The sequence below is a fragment of the Zalophus californianus genome, chromosome 3 (assembly GCF_009762305.2).
Source record: "Zalophus californianus isolate mZalCal1 chromosome 3, mZalCal1.pri.v2, whole genome shotgun sequence".
In the NCBI taxonomy this organism is placed as follows: domain Eukaryota; kingdom Metazoa; phylum Chordata; class Mammalia; order Carnivora; family Otariidae; genus Zalophus; species Zalophus californianus.
In genome coordinates this window covers 189,211,640-189,235,296 of record NC_045597.1, presented here as the reverse complement: position 1 = coordinate 189,235,296, position 23,657 = coordinate 189,211,640, and the positions used below count along the sequence as shown (strand labels likewise).

The 23,657-nt window shown below is 47.4% G+C and overlaps 1 long non-coding RNA gene across 4 annotated transcripts; it reads right to left on the bottom strand.

The window, feature by feature from the left end:
• Positions 1–228: 228 nt before the first annotated feature.
• LOC113920845 lies at positions 229–2,599 on the bottom strand. 4 transcript variants are annotated; one of them, XR_003519396.1, is made up of 4 exons: positions 2,555–2,599; positions 2,035–2,169; positions 1,775–1,958; positions 229–504 (listed from the first exon to the last, which is right to left on the bottom strand). It is a non-coding gene; the product is annotated as an uncharacterized LOC113920845 (long non-coding RNA). The 4 variants fall into 4 exon arrangements; XR_003519394.1 differs by having other exon boundaries at positions 2,514–2,568; XR_003519393.1 differs by having other exon boundaries at positions 2,485–2,564.
• Positions 2,600–23,657: the final 21,058 nt, after the last annotated feature.

The window sequence follows — 23,657 nt, the reverse complement described above, 5'->3', positions numbered from 1 at the left end:
CAGTATAAATTGACACCAATGAAGAGTCTGCTTAGTTTTTCATGCCCCCCCCCCCCCGCCACCCTCATGTCTGTGTACCAGGGAACCGAAACAGAACTCAACAAGAAGCATCCAAAGACCTTTCTTCTGTCCCAGCAATGAACTCAATACCCAAGATCCTCAAATCCATGCAAGGGGCTCAAACGGGCACAAGGAAAACCAGCATAAGGCAGGGACCCTGCTCTCCAGGAAGTTACCACTCAGTGTATTTCAAGAAAAGAGCATGAATTCATTCAAGGATTTCAAACCCATCTTCCCTCTTAGGGAAGCTCTTAGGAGGTTTACCCAACACAGGGACAACAGGATTCTGCCATCTTGCTGTTGACTGTACCACTGTCCCCTCATAAAAGCTGATAAGATGTGACTACCCCATGGTTGGCCTCATCTGTGGGAAGTGAGCAAGACACTGGAGCTGGTGCAGTTCAGCCCATCACGAGATCCTTGGTTTAGCCATGAATATGAGTCCTGAAATGACACAAAGGGGAAGGAAGCTAGAGCCACGGGACTCAAGCCCCGTGAGATGGCTGGGTCACCCACAGGACTGCCATATGGGGACACTTGTTGAGGAAAGGGAAGGTTGTGAGCTGGAAGGCCATAGGGTGCCCGGGGGTTAGACAACATGAGGCACCAAAACATTTGGGCAGACGGCAGCGCCACGAGGTAAACCAGCCAGCCCACAGTATTGTGGTAAATCTGGACATCATTCCAGACGTTTCAACCCATATGGGGAGGAAAGAGCATTCGTTGTTTTGTTCACAACCCAGAAAGAGCCTATGTAATTAAGAGTTGAGTTTGTGGGATGTTGCCCCAAAGTCAAAGAGCATAATAAATCAGATGGGAAGGAACCATGAGCCCAAATGTCTCCAAGCTTGTCAGAGAGAAGCATGCGTGATCAGACAGCACCATGGTCTTTCATCTTTCAATTCTGTTCAGATCTTGGGGAAGTAAAAGTCAACTAGAAAAAAATTTTAAAAATATCTGTATATGCATTAGAAAGGCAAAAGTATGAATCCTCTGAACAATGATTTTTGTCCTCCCTATTTTAACAATTACACTTATTAACTATAAAACCAAATATAAAACTGTTCTTTGTTTGTTTGTTTTCAAAAATACAAGCGAACTTCAGGATATGAAGAAAGAATTCCAATGCACTGCTTTTCCATTTCTTAACCCAACAGTGCACACCTCCCTCTTAGCCCAGCGCTGGAAAAAAAAGGAGATGAAGCCAACAGGTCCTCTTGGGATATTTGAAATGCCTGCAGAGGACCCTCCGCAAGGTTTATAAATCACCCCTCCTAACCGGGGCTTGAATTTCCACCTGCCGTCCTTAGTGGTGACTCTGTCTACCGCGCGCCCTCCACCAGCTCTGCTTTTAAGATTCAAAAGGCCCCATGACATGCAAGCCCACAGAGGTTCAGCCTAAAGACTCATTCTGTGACACGGAGATGGTCATCTCTACTTACCCGACCTTATTTGTGGTTGAGAAAGATGTCGAGCCAACAAAATGATTTTGAATGTAAAACTCCTCTTCATTCTTTACTGCTATAGTGTTCCTTTCATTGATTTTAAGGTGCTTAAAGGGAGGTGTAGGAGCTCCTACTGGGATGCACAGGCAAGGGGACGGACTGGCACTGCAGCTGGGCCATGCTTGCAAGATGCAAAAGCCAGTGGGGTCCCCAGACAGGAGGCCCCAACACGCTCTTACTGTAACCCATCGATTAAATAGAGTTCTTACCTTTGGACTGAGGGTCTCAGGCTTTGCACCACTTTTCCACAGGGTGTTCCTTTGTCCCATGCAGCTGTTCAAGTCCTTACACACTAGGCTTGCTGGACCTGCTGAATAGTACTTGCTTGACACCATCACTGCTGTGAGGCCAAGTTTAAAAAGGACGAGGTAGGAGTCCTGCGGGCACACATTTCTGAAATGCCACAGTGACAAAATTAGACACGTTTCTTCTTTGCAAGACTTTACTCAGGAGCCCTGTATTTGCTCACCTCTTTTCAAATCCCCAGTGGAACTCTGCCGGGGCTCTTTCCAACCGCGTTTGGCCCCGACCCCTTCGGCTTCGCGTGGGGTGTCAGGAGATCTGCATCCTTTGCTGTACGTTGGGAGGCCTGCTTTCCAGGAGTCTGCAAATCAGATAATCAACAAAAAGCAAAGTCAAATGCTCTGTGTCTCAGGGGGCAATCCACTCAAAAATATTATTTTTTTTAAGACTTTATTTATTTGACAGAGAGAGACCCAGCGAGAGAGGGAACACAAGCAGGGGGAGTGGAAGAGGGAGAAGCAGGCTCCCCGCTGAGCAGGGAGCCCGATGCGGGGCTTGATCCCAGGACCCTGAGACCATGACCTGAGCCGAAGGCAGACGCTTAACTGACTGAACCACCCAGGCGCCCCTCAAAAATACTATTAATGCCGTATGCTTGGTACTAAGTCTCTGACACCTGGCACCAACTTTATATTTAGAGAACACCTGGGTTCACAGCAGCCACATTTCAGATGCTCACTCATCACCTGCGCCCAGTGGACAGGGCGGGGCCAGATGACTCAGATAAGAAGGAATTCTGGTCTGGACCCTCAGGAGGCAGAGAACACAGAGGGCTTTGTGACCTTTTATTGAAGCACAAAAAGGATTCCAGAGGCTCTTGTCCCCCACCCCCCCTTCCTCACTAATCCTGTTCTACTACATTTCCTCGGCTGGCTGAGGGTGAAAATGTTTACCTCTACTTGCCTCAAAGGAATTTTGGAAGCAAAAAAAAAAAAAAAGCTTCTGTTGAGTGTTCTCAGCCCATCCGTCCATCGGAGGTGGTCACATTAAAACCAAACGCAAGCACTGTTTGCTTTAGCTGGGACAGTAATATGTCATCTGCTTCAGCAGCAGGTGCAAAGTCAGCTTCACAGACTCAGGCTGAGAAGGAAAACAAACAGGAGAGAAAAGAAAGAAGAGTGTGGAACTTTGAGTCAGGCTTATCTTCAGGACACACTCAATCGTCTGAGGGGAGAAGCATCCCCCCTACTTGTTTTTTTTAAACAAAGAAAGTGCAATTATTAATCATCTTGTGAAACATGAAAACCAATATGGTAAACAACGACACATTTTAATGGGCAAAAAAATAACTTGCCTAGACATTACAGGCCAGAAAAAAAAGAAAGTAATGCTCCTTTTATCCATCTAAAGAAAAAACACCCCAACCTCATTATCAGCTCTCAATAGAGGATTAACAGGCACTGAGCAGAGAAGCTTCCGGAAGGCTGGCATTCCAGAGAAGCTCATCAGGTTTTTGAAAGGAAGAATTTCAACCCCACTGAATTCCCACCCTCTTGTCTATAAAATGGGAAAATTTACACACACAGAGCTGATTGCTTGGGTCTGGATTTGCGAAGAGATGAGTTTAAAGGGCCAGGGTTTGGGGCAGCCGGTGTGGGGGAGAGGAGGTGGGGGGGTGTGCTGTCCAACAGCTTCGGTTCATTGCAGGTGAAGTCACCTTGTCCAACACTGTTCTTTCCCTTTCAGCAGCCCAAAGACGTGCCCGAGCTGTGCCTCGGGCCCATGGCTCTTTCCTGTAGGGTTTTCTGTTACCCCCAACTCAGCAGGTGGGGGTACTTGCAAGATGCAAAAGCCAGTGAGGTCCCCAGACAGGAGGCCCCAACATGCTCCTAACCTTGGAAAAAATCAAACATTCAAGCTCTCACTTAAATTTTCTGCTGCAAAAGATTTTTCAGCCACCAAATGACTAGAATTAAGGAAAAAGGATCCCCACTGTCCTATAATACCATTTTCAGTCACGAAAATGCTGTTTCTTACAGACTGGAAAATTCTCAGGCCATCCAATTCGGGTGAGTGATGCTGCCTTCAGCATTGCGTTACCGACAGTCGGGGATGAGAGTCATTGTGGTGGTCCCTTTCTGTGGTTGTGGGCTTTGTGAGATAATGGGGAAAAAAAGAAATCCACTGTGGTGTGGGACATAGCCCATGCGTCTGACGACCCTGTGTATGAGTTTTCCAGGGCTGCCATGACAAATCACCACCAACTGGGTGTCTTAAAACAACAGAAATTATTCTCTCACGGTTCTGGAGGCCAGAAATCCGAAATCAAGGTGTGGGCAGGCGTGGTTCCTTCTGGAGGCTCCGAGGAAGCGTCTAGTCCAGGCAGCTCCTAGCTTCTGGGGGATGCCAACAACCGTTGGTGCTCCTTGGCTTGCAGACTCATCACTGCAATCTCCGTCTGTGTGGTCACCTGGCATTCTTCTCTGTGTGTTCTCTGTGCCCTCACATGGCCTTCTTATAAGGACACCAGGCATTGGATATCGGGCCTGCCCTAAATCCAGGACGACCTTCCTTAATGAATTACATCCACAAAGACCTGATTTCCAAATAAGGTCACATTCTGAGGTTTCCAGGTAGACAGGCCTTTTGGAGGGAGCACCGTTCAACCCAGTACATCACGATTCTCCTACAAGACGGAATTTTCCTGACCTTCTAATTGCTGAGTTGTTTTTTTTTTTTTAAATCACTGCAAATATTGTCACTTGGACAAGAAGAAGGTTCTGCTAAACTCCTCGCTGCATTTAAAAGGTACTGCCCGTGGCTCAGAGGTGAACTTGGGAGTCAATGGGAATTCAACCGTTCTGTGCCTTGTCCGCCATACAGCATTGAGCGAGAGAGGAGAGAGCCAACCTCTGCTGGTTCTCTGAGGGAGGAAGAGGAGGGGGAGAGCAGTCTGGGGCAGGGAGGAGCCAGGTGCGCCTGGGCTCAGAGGCCCTGGGGGTAGGAGGGGACAGAGACACCAGATAGGGTGCAATGGCACCACGCAGGAGCCCCCCTAGGGGCATGAGACCGACAGTTAGGACATGGCCTCCCAAGGAGCATAGGTTCTGTTACGTAGGTCTTCTGTTTTGCTGAGGGCACACAAGCTCGAGTGCAGAGAGGAATCCGCTAAGACAGAGTACAGACTCAAAGCCCCTCAGTGTGTCCCTCCACCTTCCCCCAGAGGAAGGCCAGGCTGCTCTCTCAACCCTCACCTTCAGTCTGAAGACTGTCAGATGTTTGCTGGTCTGGGCCACTGGTGCACCTTGCTTGGACTTCGCAGCTTCGTGGAGCCTGCTGGAAGCCTCGGGACTCAGTAACTGAATACGAGGAGGAAGGGGTGAGAGGTGCAAGAAGATGGGGGAGCCCCTCTCCCAGCTCCACCCCCTGCAAGGGGGCATTTTCGTACAGAACTCAGAGCAACAGCCTTCCTGGCAGTGAATTTCAGTCCTTGGCCACATTCGAGAGAGTTCTGCACCTTGGCCCCTACGTTCTGGCCTGGACCCCCCAGCTTTCTGTGGAAAGCCCCTCCTTGGAGGCTGCCACATCAGAAGTCACAAAGCAAGGAAGTCAGTTTGGCCCCTCTGCACATGGTTGACTGAGGTCTGGCTTCCTTTTTATTCTCTTTCTAGGGCTCGGTTCAAAATTATATCTCCTGTAGAGCACACTTCTTTTTTTAACCCTCCGGCTAACGTGGAAAGAATTTGTTTAGTTTGCTGTGGTGCGGCGGCAGAAGCCTTTGGTGGGGTGATTCATAAACCCTGGGCTGCTGACGGGCTCAGGGAGGGACCTCACCGGGAGAACTCGCTGTCAAGTTCTAACTGAGATGAAATAGGTCTGGGGCTGTTAGAGCAGAATATCCACGCTCAATATCAGCCCTTCGTGGTGAGGCTTGATTCTCTAAAACAGTGCACGTTCCGTTTGCTAACAGGAGGAGGAGATGGAAAAACCGAGAGGCACGCATAAGTAAAGGACTGGATTACAGGTCAGGCTGGATCTAGAGGCACCTCCCTAATCTTCAAGAGGATGCTCATGGAAGCCCTGAGTCGGCAGAAAGGCATCAGGCCGGTGGTAAAGTCCCGAATGCATGACTCATGCAATGCTAAAAGCTCCTGAAGCATGAGGTTTTCTTCCATGGTTTGAGGACATCTGAATATGGAGAACTGGGATTTTAGAAATCCCATTAAATCTTGGCTCTCTGTTCCCCTTGTCTCAGAGTTCAGTGTTAAACAGATCTTATTCGCACTTCTAAAAAGGAGCCAGGTTGAGGCAATGGACAAAGGTCTGATGTGGTAGGAATCCTGGGATTTCTTCAGCCAGTCACTGTGTCACCTTAGATGAGTGGCTTAGCCAGGCCATCCCAGGCTTTCAGAAGGATTAAGAGGTACGTAAAGGTCTTCGAGTAGTGCCTGATACGTAAAACATACCTGATAAAGAAAGAACACATTGCGGGAGCTTTATCACTTCTTCGTAACCTGCTGACAACACATCAGTGGGAGCTTCTGCCCAGAGAGAAGCCTTGCCCTACTAAACACCATCAATTCTTAACGCTCTCCAAGGCATGGAGACCCGAGTTGCTTTCCTACTAAGGTGATTAGCCAGAGGGAATTTGCCTTGCTGGCCACCTAAGAACCCTGCCTGAGACAAGTCAGTTTTTCTATTTCTTTGCTGTGGCTGCTGGAACAAATCGCCACAAACGTGGCAGCTCAAAACAGAGGTTTATTTATCCTCTCGCCATTCTGAAGGCCAGAAGTCTGAAATCAGTTTCTCTGGGTCAACATCAAGGCGTCGGCAGGACCATGTGCCCTCCCGAAGCTCGAGGGGAGAATGGATCCCTTGCGTCCTTCAGCTTCTGGTGGCTTCTGGCCATTCTGGGCCTGGGGCTGCATCACTCCCATCTCTTTCTCCGTGGTCACGTGGGCTTCTCCACGTCGGTGAGTAAAATCTCCCTCTACCTCTTTCTCTTAAGGCCCCCAGTGATTGCCTTTTAGGTCCCCCCAATAATCCACGATGATCTCCTCATCTAAAAATCATTAACTCAATCCATTGGAAAAGACCCTTTTTCCAAATAAAGTCACAATTCCCAAGGGATGGGGATTAGGAACTGATGTCTCCAGGCGCCATTCTTCAGACCTTATCAGTGGCCATCAAGGACATTTAATTTTTTGATCTCTTTTTGGCGGTTTTTTTTTTTGATGATAAAGCTTAAGATGCGCATTGTATCACTCTGGTGGGACCTGCATATACCAATGGCCACTATGTCTGGACAGGAGACAAGTCAAAAGAGATCACCAGGAAGCTAGAGTTATTAGCCTCTGCTTGGCTTTGCTCCACGTGTTGCTGTTGATGGGTTTCTTCCTCACTAAAGCGGTAGTTGGAGATACAGAGCAACGTTTAGGCTTTTGATGGGAAAAGCTTTGGCTCTCACAAGGGGAAACACCCAGTGAATGTGTGGTTTTTCTCCATGCTAAACTGAGCACAGTATGTAAAGAAATATTGCCCCAAACCTTTCCTATCAAAAGCACTTTAGTTATTCTTAGACAGTTTTGACAACAGACTCTTACCTTGGAGCCACAGCCATGCATTATTTAGATGCCCATTTCTGCTAAATTCCGTCCCCACCCTCAACCTAAATGCTATGAATGTATTTGGTATTTAAGAGCACATGCATGAACACGAACCACAGAGCATGTGTTCAACCTACTCCGTAGAATGCTACTAACATCCAAATGTGTGCTTCGGAGTTATAAAATAGTTTCTATTTCCGGGCTCCTGGGTGGCTCAGGCATTAAGTGTCTGCCTTCGGCTCGGGTCATGATCCCAGGGTCCTGGGATCGAGTCCCGCATCAGGCTCCCTGCTCCGCGGGAAGCCTGCGTCTCCCTCCCCCACTCCCCCTGCTTGTGTTCCCTCTCTCGCTGTGTCTCTCTCTGTCAAATAAATAAATAAATAAATAAATAAATAAATAAATAAATCTTTTTAAAAAGTTTCTATTTCCTTTAGATGTTAGGCAGATTTCTGGTAATAATACCTTTTACTGTTATCCTTTGTTAAGTAATAGTAACGTTTGTTTCTATCTGCTACAACACTACTATTTTTGTGAAACATTTATTAAATAAAGATGAAACAATGTTGGTAATTGGCAGGCCCTCCTCTGCCTCTTGCTCGCTCTCCTCTTAGCTCTCTGGAAGAGAAATATATTGTTTCAGTGGAATCGAGAATTTGTTTTTCGAAGAATAAAAACAGAAAATATGAACTGTTTCTTGTTTTGTTTGAAGTTGAATAATACCCTCCTCCAATTTGGGACGAACAGGAAATTTGAGGGGGAAAGAGGAAGATACCACACAAACAGTAAAACTGGTATTGGAAGCTCAGGCGAAACCAAAACATTGTAGGCATAGGGTGGTACATATCATCAGTGGAAGCCAGACTGGGGTTATATAATAATGGGACTTTTTCGTCACAAGGTAATTAAACAGTCTTTTCCATCAGAGCAGGTTCTGTGGGCCCAAGAAATCTGATGGATTCCTTCCTTCGTTCGTTTAGCTGATATTCTGTGAGCATCCTTATGTGGGAGGTTGTTACAGGTAAAATGGTGAGCACTCAGGGCTCCTGTCTTTGCTGGAAGGCATCCTCATGGAGGAAACACACCAAGAACCTTTGGGGGCGCCTGGGTGGCTCGGTGGGTTAAGCGTCTGCCTTTGGCTCAGGTCATGATCTCCAGGTTCTAGAATCCAGCCCTGCTCTGCAGGGAGTTTGCCTCTCCATCTGCCCCTCTGCTCCCCCCACACCCCCTGCTCAAGCTCTCTCTCTCTCTCTCTAATAAATAAATACAATCTTAAAAAAAAGAACTTTTGGATTTTTCTGATTTTACCCTAAGAGCAAATTGGAGTCTCAAAACAATCTTAAAAGGAGAGAAGTAGGAACTGTAATGATTCGATTTGCATTTGAAATAATCCCTTGGCTGGACACAAGTATGGGAGTAGGGAGACCTCAGCCCGGGGAAGAGAAGACTAATGGGGGCCAGGGTGCTAGCGGTGGGGGAAAAGGACGGGTTCGCAAGTCATGTATGAGGTAGAGTCCACAGGGCCAGGGAGCGGGTTGGCTGTGGTTGGGTGGGCATAAGTCTCGATCTGTTGGGACAGTCTTGGTTTATGCCTATTGGTCCAACATAATCTTGAATGGTCCCTCCTTTTCCTTCCCAAAGGGGCCTTGTTTGGACAACAAACTGTGTGGTTCTCTTACCTATGAGGCATGAGGGAAAGAATAAACTCTGAGTCTCTGGCTTACACAGTTGGAAGGATGGCACGCCATTGCCTAAGACAGTGAATGGGAGAAAACCATGATCGCAGAGATCATAACGTCACAACCAGTCCCACTGGGAATGAAGTCAAATGCTTCTTCAGGCTTAATGGCACTGGCATTTTCCTAGTCATTCAACTGAGCAACTGTTGCCCATCAGTATTGGTAAGAACAGGTACCACCCACTCCCTCGTGTAGTCCCCCCAGCCCTACCGTGTCATATGGTCACCAAGGCTCCCTGGGGACTAAGGCCGCAGCTCCCTGACCAACCAATCATGTAGGAAACACTCACTGGTCTCGTGGGTATCACACACACCCCACCACCATTTACTCTTTGGCTCAGGTGGACCACCACATATGTCCCTCCAGCGTCTGCTGATGGTGGGGAGGAGGCAGAGGAGGACCGTGTGTGAGAGAGACTGAGAGCACAGAGCCACAGTAGCTGAGATTTCAAAAAGAAGACAAACAGAGGAAAGACACCGTTACTGCTGTAGGCAAGGGAAAGAAAGCATGGGGTTCTGTTTCCCTATATTATACTCCAGAATATACAATTATACTCCAGGAATATACATACATCTTTGGCTCTCCAGTGATCTCCTATCACTGGTTATAGGGTCTCCCCATAGTCTCCAATTTTCTCTAGTTTGATTAAATTTTCTTTGCATTTAGATCTTAAATTATTCAAGACATAGCACCATTTTTACAAGTGCTTCTAAAGACAATTAAAAGCCTAGCAGAGCTTGATATATTTTTTAGCAAATCACTCCAAACCAGTGTTTTCTGTGAAAATACCCTGTTAAAAGAAAACAAGACTCCAAGCAGAGTTGGAATTTTCTGTTGTCCAAGCGTTTACTGCTGGAAATGCTGTGCTCTGCTGCGTGCAGTGCTCTGTGCTGGAGACAAAGCTGGACGTGGGCTTTCTCCCCGGGGCCCATTTCAGTGCCAGCCGGCCCCTGCCTGAGCTCGGTCTGTGTGGACTCCACTTCTGAGCAGGCGCCCCCCACTCTAGGACAAACCTCTTCACCCACCCCCATTTCCTCCCCCAGCGAAGCAGCCAGTTCTTCTGTCCCTAAACCAGCCCTAGATGGAAAGACTTGGTCAGACCTCAATTTACAACTTCCTTTCCTTGTGAGGATGCTGATGAGGACTATTTTAAAGGCATTACCTTTTCATAATAAAAAGAAAAGAAAAGAAAAGAAAACCAAAACCAAAACAAAACAAACAAAATGGGTTGTGATAAGTAGAAGTCTTCCCCAAGTGAACCCGAGTGGATCTGGTAGCACTCAGGGACCACCTCTCACTCCCGCCGCTGCTGTCCAGGGAGGGGCTAGAGCCGCCTGCGAGCCATGGGACCCAGGAGATGGGAGTTCCAGCTTCCCTCTGGCCCTGAGGGCTCCAGGGGGGCTTTTCTGCCCCAGAGAGTGTGGGGATAAATGGGGGCTCTGGACCCCACGGCAGTCACTGAGCTGCCAGCCAGGAGAGGAGCCAGCCCAGGACACACCAAGGAGGGGAAGGTGGCGCAAATACCTCACGGGACATTTGTTCTGGGCCTGCCTGCGTGTCTGGCCGGCTGATCCACAGGACGTTGCCCTCCTCCTGGTGGCCAGGTGACCGGCTGAGCAAGAGCATCTTCATTGGGTCTGCCGGGCAGCTGGAGGATGTGGGAGAGGATGCCTGCTTCTGATCCAATTCTCCTCTCCTTTGTCCAGAAATAGGCGCACAATGAGGAAGTCGCCCAATTCCAGATGGCAGTTGTCCCAGAAAAGCAGGTGCCCTGCATGGTGTGGACTTGCACGTGCATTAATGGAGCGATTTCCATTCAGAGTGCAGAAGTCTGGCTTCAGGAGCCTCAGTTCACCAAGGGTGGAGGGAACGAGGAGTGGGAGAAACGGTCTTTGTTCTAAAGAAAACCCCGAGGGGAGCAGTCATTTGGACACCTGGTTTTGAATGGGCAGAGCATCAAACTTGGCCAGACCGCCCTCAGTAGGGAAGGTAAGCACTGAGTGGAAAAAGGTCATTGTCGGAAAGCAAGTAGAGGGTTTCTCGGTGGGAATGGGGTTTTCTGTGCTAGCTATGTCCACACATGAAAAGCCATTGCATAGTCATTGAATGTCTACCCACCCTGTGTAGGGAGCAAAGAGCTGGCCAGGGGAGCCTGCAGCCCGGGGGAATGTCCTAAGGGGCCAGGCAAATGAGCCAGAAAGCCACTGTCCCGTTGGTGGGAGACAGTGAGCAGAGATGCTTATGGCCCTGGAAGAGAAGGGTCTGAAGCCGAATAAGGAGAAGAGCCTGGAACCATGGGTGGCTTGGCAGCACATCTCAGGGCTTCTCCCTCGCCTGTTCACAAGGACACGTGAGGAGAATTAACAGCTCTCTCCTCCCCTCTCTCCCCCTGAAGCAGCCCTAGGGTCCCCGCAGTCACTCACAGCTTCTGCTTCTCGAACCCTCTGGGGTCTTGTTCCCGCAGCTGGAATGCTCTTCGCCCTGCTGTTCAGAGGAGACCTTGATCAGGGCACCATCCAGGGCACCAGAGAAACAGGCTGAGGCTCACAGCAAAGGGTGACGTCCATGGAGCTGTTAAAGGCAGATGGCCACGCATTGGTGGTGCCTACGACCACGGAGGGACATGGCGGAGGTCTTTCAGCTTCTCTGGGACAGGGTGGTGTCACTCAAGGAAAAACCAACTACTCTCCCTCCCTTCCCCTGGCCACCAATATTTATTGAGCACCTACCATATGCCAAGGGTGGTTGCAGGACCTGGGAATATAGCAATGAACAAAAACGAGCCTTTGCCCCCGTGGGGCTTATGTTCTGATGGGGAAAGACAGGCAAACAGCAAAGAAACAAACACACCCGTGTTAGAATATCAGATGGTGATAAGGACTGTGAGGAAAAATGAAGCCTCAAGGGAGGAGGGGGAGGGAGGGACCTATCATGGGGCGGCCTCCCTGCGGAGGGACACAAAGCAACTCGATCTTTCTTACTCAGTGTCCACCTCTGGGTCCTGGCCCAGGATAGCTAACTCCCACAGGACACTCAGAGGGCCTCCAGGGCTCCCTCCCTCAACTGGACACACTCGAAGGGTCCTTTGGGGGCAGCCCGAAGTGAGTGCCGCAGCTTGGGCGGACATTCAGACCTCCCCTCTGCAGAGGAAGGAGGAGAACAGACTGGTTACCAGTGGCTGGAGGTGTTTTGGTGTGATGTCCCAGGAAAATCTGCTCTCTCAAAGCCTCCCTGCCTTTGGGGAGCCACCCCGGCAACCTTGACACCCTCCGGTGCTCCGGTAGCCCTAGCAACATCTCCCAGTGGCTCAGCACCAAGTTCGGTCCCACCCCCAGCTGTCCCTGCTCACCAGCCCCCTTTCTGTGCAAGCCCCCCCCACCCGGGGGGCTTCTCGGCAGTGGCTCCATGGACCCCAAATCTGGGCACATGAACATCCTCCAGCCCCAGCAGTTAGCAGGAAATCACAGGAGACAGGCAGCTCATCAAACAACCAGAACACAGAGTTTAAAAATAGCCTCTCAGCACTGCCTGATTTCCACAGAGGCAATTCCACTGGATCCTGTCACGTTTTTATATTCTGGAAGCACTAGATACGGGTTTTCACGATGCACATTAAAGCCATCCATATGACGTGTCACCAAAGACAGGCACACTTACAGTAACCCGAAAGGAATTTTTTTTTTACGAATAAAGAGTGAAGCCTGGGGCAGAAGTGGATTTTTGTGCTCTGGGTGTGAATCAGATGGGCAGGGAGCCCCCCCCCCCCCCCCCCCCCCGCCTCCAACGGGTCAGGAAGCGGAAGCTGGGCGGCTGGGAATAGAAATGAGAGCAACTCAGAAATCTGGAGAGGGATCCTCCAGCTGCCTTGGCCATTGACATGCTGAGACAAGCAGTGCAGGGGCACCCAGCCCCCTCTGCAGCCTCCCCTCACCCCCCCAGGAAGCAGCCACAGAAGCCCCTTAAAACTAGCATAGGAAATCCTGAGGTCTTAGCCTCCTGCCCCAGCCAGCTGCAGGACTGCAGCCCCCTGCCAGCCATCTCTCCTGCTCTCTGCTGGCAATCACCTGGTTTAAATCCAACAGGTGAGAGAGAGAGAGGAGAGGAGGGGAAGAAAGAAAGAAAACTGGATGAGTTTTAGCCCACAAATATTTATTGGGTGCCTCTTACATTGGGTGCCATTGTAGACCTCACAGCAGATGAGATGACAAGAACAACGTCTTTTTCTCTTGGCGTTTACACTCTGGGCAGGGGCGGTGGGAAACAAAGCAATAAACCTGTAATCAATTAGTCAGGTGGTACAAGGGAAAATAGGGTCAGAGGAGAGGAAGGAGGGGAGACCTCGGCTGGAGTGGAAATCAGACAGGGGGGCCTGTGAGAGCAGATGGGAATCAGAATAGGGAGGTTCTAACTCATCAGACAGACATTTCATTTCATTGGACAATTTGGGAATTTTCTTCCACTAAAGGCCTGGGCCTGATCCTTAAAAGAACACCAATGGAACCTGAGCTTCAGCTGCCATCATACGAAAGAATAGTTGGGGGGAAATTACCCATGGTACCCGTGAGCTCCTGAGTGGTGTACAGAATCCCCACGCACGTTCTGGTACAAGGCTGACACACGTATTTGAGTCCCAGGATGGTTTGTTGTTTTTTTTTAACCCTAATATTTCTTGGGTTATTTGGATGACATTTTCAGGCAGTGGGTAGAGTTGAACATACAGGCCCAATTCATCACCTTTAACTAGAATGATGCCTTCACTTCAGGCCACTCCATTTTTAGGGAATGCCCCTTTTGCTCTGCTGGCTCAAGGCTTGGGAGAGCTGCAAAGGTGGATGAGACTCTCTCAGCCTGCTAGAACCTGCGTCCACAACACAACCGCAGGGCAGGGAAGTGTGGACCCCGGAGCAGTCCAGTAACACAGAGCCACGTTGTGCTTTGTGCACCCCCAGTGCCAGCTGGGGTCCCCTGGAAACACACCACTATGCTAATGGTTTCCAGTGTGAGTGATGGTCCCCATTTCACATGGATCCACAGCAAGCTCTGGCCACCTCCAACCTGCCCCCGTGAGCACATTTCCCACCACAAAGTACTGTAGTCCATGTTTCACCCTCAAGTCTTCCAGTCCTCCTACACCCCCACCCCCATCTTTGCAGGTAACCCAAAATCTCCAAGAGAGATAACAGGCTCGTGCCCCAATGTGAACCATCACCCACACACCTCTCCCCTCTTTGTCTTCAGTCTCTGGGGAAGAAACACGCTTCCTCCTGCATGTGGCCTGGCTCCTGCCTCCACGGGGACCTTCAGTCGGTTCCTCCTGCCCCACAGGACCTACCTCCACTACTGCGTCCCATCCTACTGAGTTTTCAACCTCTTCCCACCCAGCAGAGTCTTGCTTATCTCCAAAAGCCATGTTCCTGTTTCTATCATCCTAAAAGCATATACTTATTTTTGAAATATTTGAAAGTAGAGAGAAAAAGAAAGGAGAAGGAAAAGATGTGCACACCCCCAGCACTCTTTCAGGGCCCGGCACACACGGGCACGAGACGCTCATGCATAGCCCAGCATTTCCACATTGTTTCATGCATTTGTTCAGACTTGAAATCCCATCATACACACTCTTGTATCCTATTGTACTTAAAATTATATCCTAAGCATTTTCCCCATTTTACAAAAATTCTCCATGTAACAATTTAAGTGGCAAAAAAAAAAAAAAATAGGTCCTCTAGTGGATGGGTCACACATAAACATTCCCTTTGAAGGTTCTTCGGTTTGGTTGCCGTGTGTCTTCCATTATTAATAACCCGTAAATCTACAACTTGGACGCACAACTCTCTGTCCTAATTTTAGTGCTGAGGGTGCATCTCCAGAGTGGGATCATTGGGTCAGAAGGTATGAACCTGTCTAATGGTCGGGATACTGATGGTTGGATTCCCTTCCAGAAAAATCGGCCGGTTCACATCCACATCAGGAGCTTCCGATTCTGAGACACCTCGCCAACATGGCTGCCGATGCCCTTGGCCCACTGACTTCGTAGTATTGCTCTTCTTCTCCAGTCTATATTGATTCTTTATTAATTCGGGATATCAACCTCTCATCTTTCACATCTGTTACCAGTGTTTCCTTATTATTGATTCCTAAGACAGAGAAATGTTTTAGTGTAGCTATAATCAAATATGTTGATTTTTAAATTTGAGCTAGAAACTTTTTTTCTAATTTTCCAAGTTAAAATGCATTTAGGATTTTTTTCCTATGGTATGAGGTGAGGATCTTATTTTCCCCCCCTAAGCTGTCCATTTTCACAGCCTGTTTATGGGATAATCTATTCTTTTCCCATTGGTTTGTGATGATTTTTTAAAATGGTCTAATAGGTTCTTACATGTACTTTGCCTATTTCTGGTTTATATCTTTAATTCTATTGATCTGACTTTACTGGTGTGAGAAACATTATGATTTTCTTTCTTTATTATTAATTTTAGAATTAGTAGCATTTTTTACTTGGTTGTAAAAAAGATATTTGTACTCATTTATTTTTTTTCAGGATAAACTAAGTTTTTTTGGTTTGTTTTGTTTTAATTTAAATTTTAGTTAGTTAAATACAGCACAATATTGGTTTCTGGAGTAGAATTCATTGATTCATCACTTACATACAACATCACATCACAAATGTCCTCCTTAATACCCATCACTCCATCTAGCCCATCCCTTTCCCACCTCCCTCCATCAACCCTCAGTTTGTTCTCTATCTTTAAGATTCTCTTATGGTTTGTTTCCCTCTCCCATTTTTGTAATGGTTTTGCTAAGATAAAAGTACCGCTTTGAGATTTTATTTGGATTGTGTTAAACTCATGAATTCACCTGAGAAGAATTTATTTCTTTATAATATTTGACATCCCATCAGGAATGTGCTATGTTGGTCCATTGATTTAAGTTTCATTCTTTGTGTCTCATTACAATTTTTAATTTTTTCCCTGTGTGTATCTTATTAATTTTGTCTAAGCGTACATACGTCAGTCCTATTGAGAATGGTATTCATGGGGTGCCTGGGTGGCTCAGTTGGTTGTGAGATCGAGTCCTGCTTCAGGCTCCATATTGGGCATGGAATCTGCTTAAGATTCTCTCTCTCTCCCTCCGTCCCCACTCTCTCTCTCAAAAAAAAAAAAAAAAAGAAAAAAAAAGAAATGAAAGAAGAGAAAAGAGAATAGTATTCCTCCTCTACACTCACTCTATCTTCCGTTTGGTTTTGCTAGTATGATGCAAAGCTAGCTTGCTTTCCATGTTTATTTCATATTGCTGACCTCTTTATTAATTCACTAAGTCTAAAATACTTTTGGTTGATTCTCTGAAGTTTCCTGGGCACAGTATTATATATACATAAGCAATGGTTCTTTTGCATTTTTAAAAATTTTATTTTTTTCTAAGATTTATTTATTTATTTGAGAGAGAGAGAGAAAGAGAGAATGTGTGTGTGTGCAGAGGGGTAGGGGCAGAGGTAGAGGGAGAGAGAGAATTTCAAGCAGACCCCTCGCTGAGTGCAATCTGCATACGGGTTTCGATCCCAGGACCAAGAGATCACAACCTGAGCCAAAATCAAGAGTCAGACACTCAACTGACTGAGCCAACCCCGGTGCCCCTATGTTGCATTTTTAATTCTACCAGTCATTATTTATTGTTTTTTATGTGCTTAGCTTCCAGGATGATTATAAAAGGATGCTGAGTTTTACTCAGTTCTTCATTCATGCGTGTGATTTTGGTTTTCCTATTAAAGTTCCTATGCTACATATTTATGTTTCCTGATACTAAATTACTCTTGCTCTTCTGACATAAATCTGATGCGAATGTTACCTTTTAAAATTTTTAATTTAAAAAAATGTTATTTAATACATTTGCCAGCATTTTTTAAAAGCTGGAAGTGAAAAAAATCTATAATTTCCTTGTTTTATTCTAGCTTTACTAAGTTTGAATCCTCTATTAAGCAAGTTTCATCCAATAAATTATAGCTAACTTTTAGTCCATTTCCATCTTTTGGGTGAGTTTATGTAGCTGGAGAACGTCTTTGAAAGCTTAAGACACTCACTGAGAAAGCTTTTTAGGCCTGAAGCTTTTAAGAGAGATAAATCTTTTTTAACCCTTTGCATTTCTTCCATGATTATGGTCTTTTGAAGTTTTCTACTTTTTTTTGAGCAATTTTGTTAACATTTTTAGAAAAAAATCTTTCATTTCATTACCAGTCAGAAAGTCTCGATACCACATCCTACACGTAAGTTTTAAATCTCTTGTTTGTTTTTATACATCTTTCTCATTTCTAGTCTCCTTTGCTTTTCCTTCTTTTTCTGATTCGATTTGCCAAAGATTGACTCATTAATTGCGTGTTTGTTTAGCAAATCAAGTCAAACATTTCTCATGCTTGCAATTAGAGTCCTCTGTCAAAAGAAAGGCGGGCGGAAACTATGAATTAGGAGAAAAGGCAGCCTGAAAGAATAGCTTGTTTGTGGTGAACTGAGTGTCTGGCGCTTGGGTGTGGGTCACAGCTTGATATTCATCACTGTATTGGGGGGTTTGTTCATTTATGGGTTCATTCATCTTGATATTAACTGCTGTGAAAGTGAGCTTTGAGCAGCACCTTTGTGACAGCAGAAGAGAGAAATGCTGCATAATGAAGCCATTAATTTTCATCTCAAGGAACACCATTTGTTGGTACGGAGAGAGTTAGGAGTACTGTAATCAGGTAGTGAACTGTAAATTTCAGGTTCGCTTTTACTCTGGATCTTGACAGTGAGGAATACCAGTGGTCTAGTTATTATGTCCAAAACACAAATCACCCCCAAAATTCAGTGATAAAAAGCAACAATTTAGTACACTTTTGAAATCTGTGGGTTGGCAGTTGGGACAGGTCACAGCAGGAGGTTGGTCTCTATTCCGTGATACTGGGTCTCGGCTGGAAATCCAGAGTCCAAGGGCTGGGCTCTCCCAGCACTGATTTTCTCCAGGCGGCCTGTGCCGACCGTGGGCTGGGGGCCTCTGTCCCTCTCTGTGGCCCTCCCCTGGGCCAGTGGGAGCTTCCCCCAGCATGTGGCTGGGCTCTAGGGAGGAGCATCCCAGACAGCTAGACTTGGACCCAGAAGTCACACAGCTTCACCCCTGCCGTACTCTTGTTTGAAGCAGTCGCAGGCCCCCTGAGATCCCGCGTAGGGGAGACAGATTCTACCTCTCGATTGGAGGGTCAGGATCTGGAAGAGCACATGTGAGATCAGAAATGGCACGAGGGCCATTTTTGTAAAATACCGTCCGCCATAACCAGGAAGTTTCCAGAACAATGACAAAAGATGAAGTCCCTCTTCCCCTCTGGATGGGCATATACAGATAAAGCAAACTAAGACAAAATCAAAGAGCACTTGAAAAGTCAAGTTGAGGTAGGAAATAATCAATATAATAAGGATGATAGATTTCTTTTTTTTTTTAAAGATTTCTTTTATTTGAGAGAGAGAGAGAGAAGGAGTGAGTGGGTGGAGGAGCAGAGGGAGAGAATCTTCAAGCAGAGTCTCAGCTGAGCACAGAGCCTGACAAGGCTTGGTCTCACCACCTATGAGATCCTGACCTGAGCCGAAACCAAGAGTTGGCCACTTAACCAACTGAGCCACCAGGATCTCCTCTTTTAAAAAAAAGATTTATTGATTTATTTATTTTGGAGGGGAGGGGCCGAGGGAGAGGGAGAGTCTTTTTTTTTTAAAGTTTTTATCTATCTATTTATTTACTTATTTACTTGATTGAGAGAGAGTGAGAGAGCATGAGCAGGGGGAGGGGCAAAGGAGGAGGGGGAAGCAGGCTCCCCACTGAGCAGCCGGGCTCTATCCCAGGACCCTGCAATCATGACCTGAGCCTCCCAGGACCCTGCGATCATGACCTGAGCCTCCCAGGACCCTGGGATCATGACCTGAGCCGAAGGCAGATGCTTAACTGACTGAGCCACCCAGGCGCCCCAAAGTGATAGACTTCTTAGTATCCATCACTACAGATGAAATTATACCTCCTTTCCCCCATCCATTTTTTAGAATAGCAGTCATATGGCCATCACCACACAGGCCCCAAAGATAGACAATTCGGGGAGATTCACAAGTGTGTGGAAAACAGGGCAGTGTGATCGAGAGTGACGTAGATGTCTATGTGTGTAAAGGTGCGCCGGAAGCACCTGACCACAACCCATGCTCTCCTGTGTAACAGGTTCAGGTTATACAAGCCTATTGTCCAAGTTCTGTGGTTCAATCTAGAAAAACATGGTCACCCTAACTGTGGCTACTCAATGAGAAAGTTGAACTTCCCTGGGGAGGTAGGAAATGGGCCTAGAGTGTTGCCATGTTGAACAATGAAGACATACCCTAAAGGCAGTGGGGGGAGGGGGCACTGGCGACTCTCCAGTGTGACAAAAAGGACCCAACTGTGCTTTAGAAAAATTCCCCCTGGGAGGAGTGTGGAAGGCGGGTTGGTGTAGCCGGTAAGAGGTTCCTCCTATAACATCTCTGGGGGACGTCAGAAGACCACACGGAGCAGGGGGACGCCATGACACAGTGCACTGCCCACCCCTTTGTGGATTGAGGGGTGAACAGCCGCTCACTTCTCTCTTGCAGCTGGTGGGATAAAAGAGAGAAGACAGAGAGGAAACAGGGGAGGACCCAGGGCAGGGGGTGTTGGGAGTCTGTGGAGGGATAAGAATAATTACACTAATAACATGAATATTACATATCAGGTACTTCCGGGACATCATACTAGGCCCTTTACCGACCTTACCACTAAACCACCCCAGGAGGTGGGCTTCCTTACCTCTAGTTTATTTTTTTTTTTAAGATTTTATTTATTATTTGAGAGAACGAGAATGAGAGAGAGAGAACACATGAGAGGCGGAAAGGTCAGAGGGAGAAGCAGACTCCCTGCTGAGCAGGGAGCCCGATGCGGGACTCGATCCCGGGACTCCAGGATCATGACCTGAGCCGAAGGCAGTCGCTTAACCAACTGAGCCACCCAGGCGCCCCCTTACCTCTAGTTTAGACAGAAGGCTCCTGAGGCTCCAAGAGGCTGAATCAGGTGCCCCAGATCCCACAGGTGTAAGTGGCAGACCCAGGACTGATGAGGACCTGCCTAGACCCAGAGCCCACAGCAGTCTGCATATGCACAGGCCCTCCAAAGAACCCACCTACGCTTTACATTTACACCTGGACCAGCACAACTCACCAGGGTCAAAGGCCAATGAGGGGTCTTCCCTATCATAAATTAGGCTGCCCTCCATCCACCAGCAGAGGTCCCTGGGCAACAGAGTGAAGGAACAGGAAGCAGCCAGGTCTGGTGGGCTTTGGGAATGGCCCCTCTGTTCTTTAGAATTCAAGACCAGTGTGACCCTATAGACTGTTGATGTGGGGAGAAAGGGAGGGGAGGAAGCAAGGATAATTTAGAGGCACAGCCAACTTACTTATTTAGTGATAACTTTCTCTACGAGGGGCTACAGACGGGAGGTCCCACAATGTGGGGGAGCATAGGGCTGCATTTTTGTTCTGTTGCATTTTAGGCAGGTCAGCCAGAGAGATTTGTCTAGGGGGCACTTGGGCAGATCAGGAGTCAGGCTGCAGGGAGTTCAAAAGGAGGAATGGGGGCTCCTGGGTGGTTCAGTCTGTTAAGCGTCTGACTTCAGCTCAGGTCATGACCTCGGGGTCCTGGGATCGAGCCCCGTATTGGGCTTCGCACTCAGCGGGGAGTCTGCTTGTCCCTGTGTCACCCTCCCTGCTCCTGCTCTCTCTCTTTCAAATGAACAAATAAAATCCTTAAAACATTTAAAAAATTTTTAAAAATAAAAAAATAATAAAAGAAAAGGACGAGTGACATTTCTGTTGGCCCCTTTTCTGTCCTCTCCACATCCAACAGCTTGGTTTCTGAGGGCACAGCTTCCTGAGAGTAATTTCTGAACAGACCCTGACCCACTCTTTCTTGATCCTTACCATCAAGAGTATGGGGACCTTCTGCATCAGGGAGCAAGAAGTAAACAAGGAACAAGGGCAGAGTTGTCATCTGTGGCTCCAGGAACCCGGCTGCATAGTGGAAGGCTCTGGTTTCTGGATTGGGCAGTTTATAACAAAGTTGGCTCTCACCTCCCATGCTTTTGAGGTATATGGTGCAGCTTGAAGTGTACTGACTAATATTTAACCTCTTGACTGTCTCCCCAGAGGTCACACTATCACAAATATCAGAGACTTGCCGGGGAATGATTTACTTGCTGGTTCAATTGACTGGCTTCCCTGAGTACCTGGCACGTGCAGTGTGAGCTGTGAAATTTGCTGCATGGGTGAGTGGGCAGGCAAATGAATAGCATGAGCTGGTGAGGGGGTCTTCGTGGCCATCCTCAGGGCAACTAGTCGCATTCTTTTTCCTGTATTTGTTTTTACAGCATCACTTTAGCTGTTGCAAAAGAGATTGCCACGAAATCTGTGAGCATTTTCTAAGACACGGAGAATAGGATGGTGTGTTTAGCCATGCAAGGTAGTTAAAAAGACAGTTCCAGGAGCTGGACTATTCGGGGTGACTCTGGGCTTGCCTCTGGACAACTCTGGGATCGTGGATGACTCTCTTCACCCTTCTGTACCTCAGTCTCCTTCTCAGCAGTGGAGAGAGTCAGAACACTTACTCCACTTACAAAGTGATAGGACAATTCCTATAAAACACCAACTCTCTACAAAACACAGTTCTTGGTTCTAAACGCTCAAAAAAATTTAACTGATGTTATTGTTGTAAATTATGCCTCCTTCTGAATTCCTTGTTATGGTTTCAGGTCTTAAAAACAAGACAACAGGGGCGCCCGGGTGGCTCAGTCAGTTAAGTGTCTGCCTTGGGCTCAGGTCATGATCTCAGGGTCCTGGGACGGAGCACGTGTAGGGCTCCCTGCTCAGCAGGGAGTCTGCTTCTCCCTCTCCCTCTGCCTCTGCCCGTATTCATGCACTCTTTCTCTCTCTCTCTCTCTCTCAAATAAATAAATAAAATCTTAAAATAAAAAACACAACAAGACAACAGGTCACAAATGGAGTCCCTTATGCTGAGCCCCACATCACCAAATCGAGACTTGACTTAATTACAGTTTCGGCTCTACCCGAAATGGAAACTTAAACCAGTCAGTCTGGACTCGCCTGATCAGCGCCAGTTAGGTCATCTGCCCCAGAGACCCCTGCCATCTCCCAAGGGAAAGTGACCTTGGATAGCCACCATGTTTTTGCCAGTATAAAGTCTCCTTTCATGTACAGCAACTCAGACAGAGCTCCTTTCTCTCTGCTAGATTGGATGCTGCCTGATTTGAATTGATTTTTGCTCAAATAAACTCTTAAATTTTTAACACATCTCAGTTCATCTTTTAACACAGTTGCCCATGGGTATCTGTCATGTCTTTATTATCTAGTAACGGTCTGAAGGATGTTTAAAAGGAAGCACTATAATTTGTGGTGTCCTGTGAACGTGTGTGGATCTCTGTTTTCTAAAGTCCCACAGAACCACTGCTAGGTTGAATCCTACATGTCCAACAATAGGGAATTTATTAAATAAATGTCAATAAATGCATACAATGGGAACAGCTATTAAAAATTAATATATTTTTTAGGAATTTTCAGTGAGTTAAAAACTTAAGGAAAAACAACCAGAAATAGCATTTGAACTGCAGTATGACCTCAAGTCTGTGAAATACATAGGTCAAGAGAAAAGGCTGGAAGGTAACGTACGGGTGCTTCTGCAAACCCGTGAGCCTTGGGGGGGGCGGGTGCTGTGTTCTTTGGGTACATCGTGGCGTGACATTGCCTGGCGGCATGGTAAAAACGGCCAGTTCCTAGCGGAGCTGATGTGGATGAAGCTTCCTTCCTCCAGGAAAGGTCTGGAATAACTGTGGATTAGATGATGACTCTACATTTCTCAGGTTCCTCTGAGCAGCGTATTTCTTTCTCCCTGTCAAAGTGTTGATTAAATGATGTTGAGCTGCTGTACTAACAGTCATTGGTTATCTTAATTAAGGCTTGGGAGGGAAGCAAAGGGGTGGCATGGGTGAAGGTGGACTCCTAAAGATATTGGACAAGCAACTGGAACTGGAAAGTAGAGGGGAGGGGGGAGGGGAGGGGAGGGGAGGGAAAGGCAGAGGGAGGGAAGGGAGGGCAGAGGAGGGGAGGGGAGGGCAGGGGTGGGGAGGGGAGGGATGGGGAGGAGGTACAGGTGGACAAGGACGAGGAAAGCTTCCCCTCCAACAAATATTTAAGAAGCATTCAGAAATGGAGTTGGGGGGGCGGGTGGACTCCATCTGGTTTGAGATAAAGGAGCTGGCCTTAAGCATGACCCGGCCAGAGTGACCCTCATTGGGCCTGACCTCTGAAACCTTGCCCCAGCATCAGCAGGGTGTTCCCACCTACAGCATCCCCGGAAGTGTTAGAAACGTAAGCCCCGTCCCCTAAGACACCAGAACCTGCGTCTTAACAAGGTTGTGGGATGCTTTGTGTTTA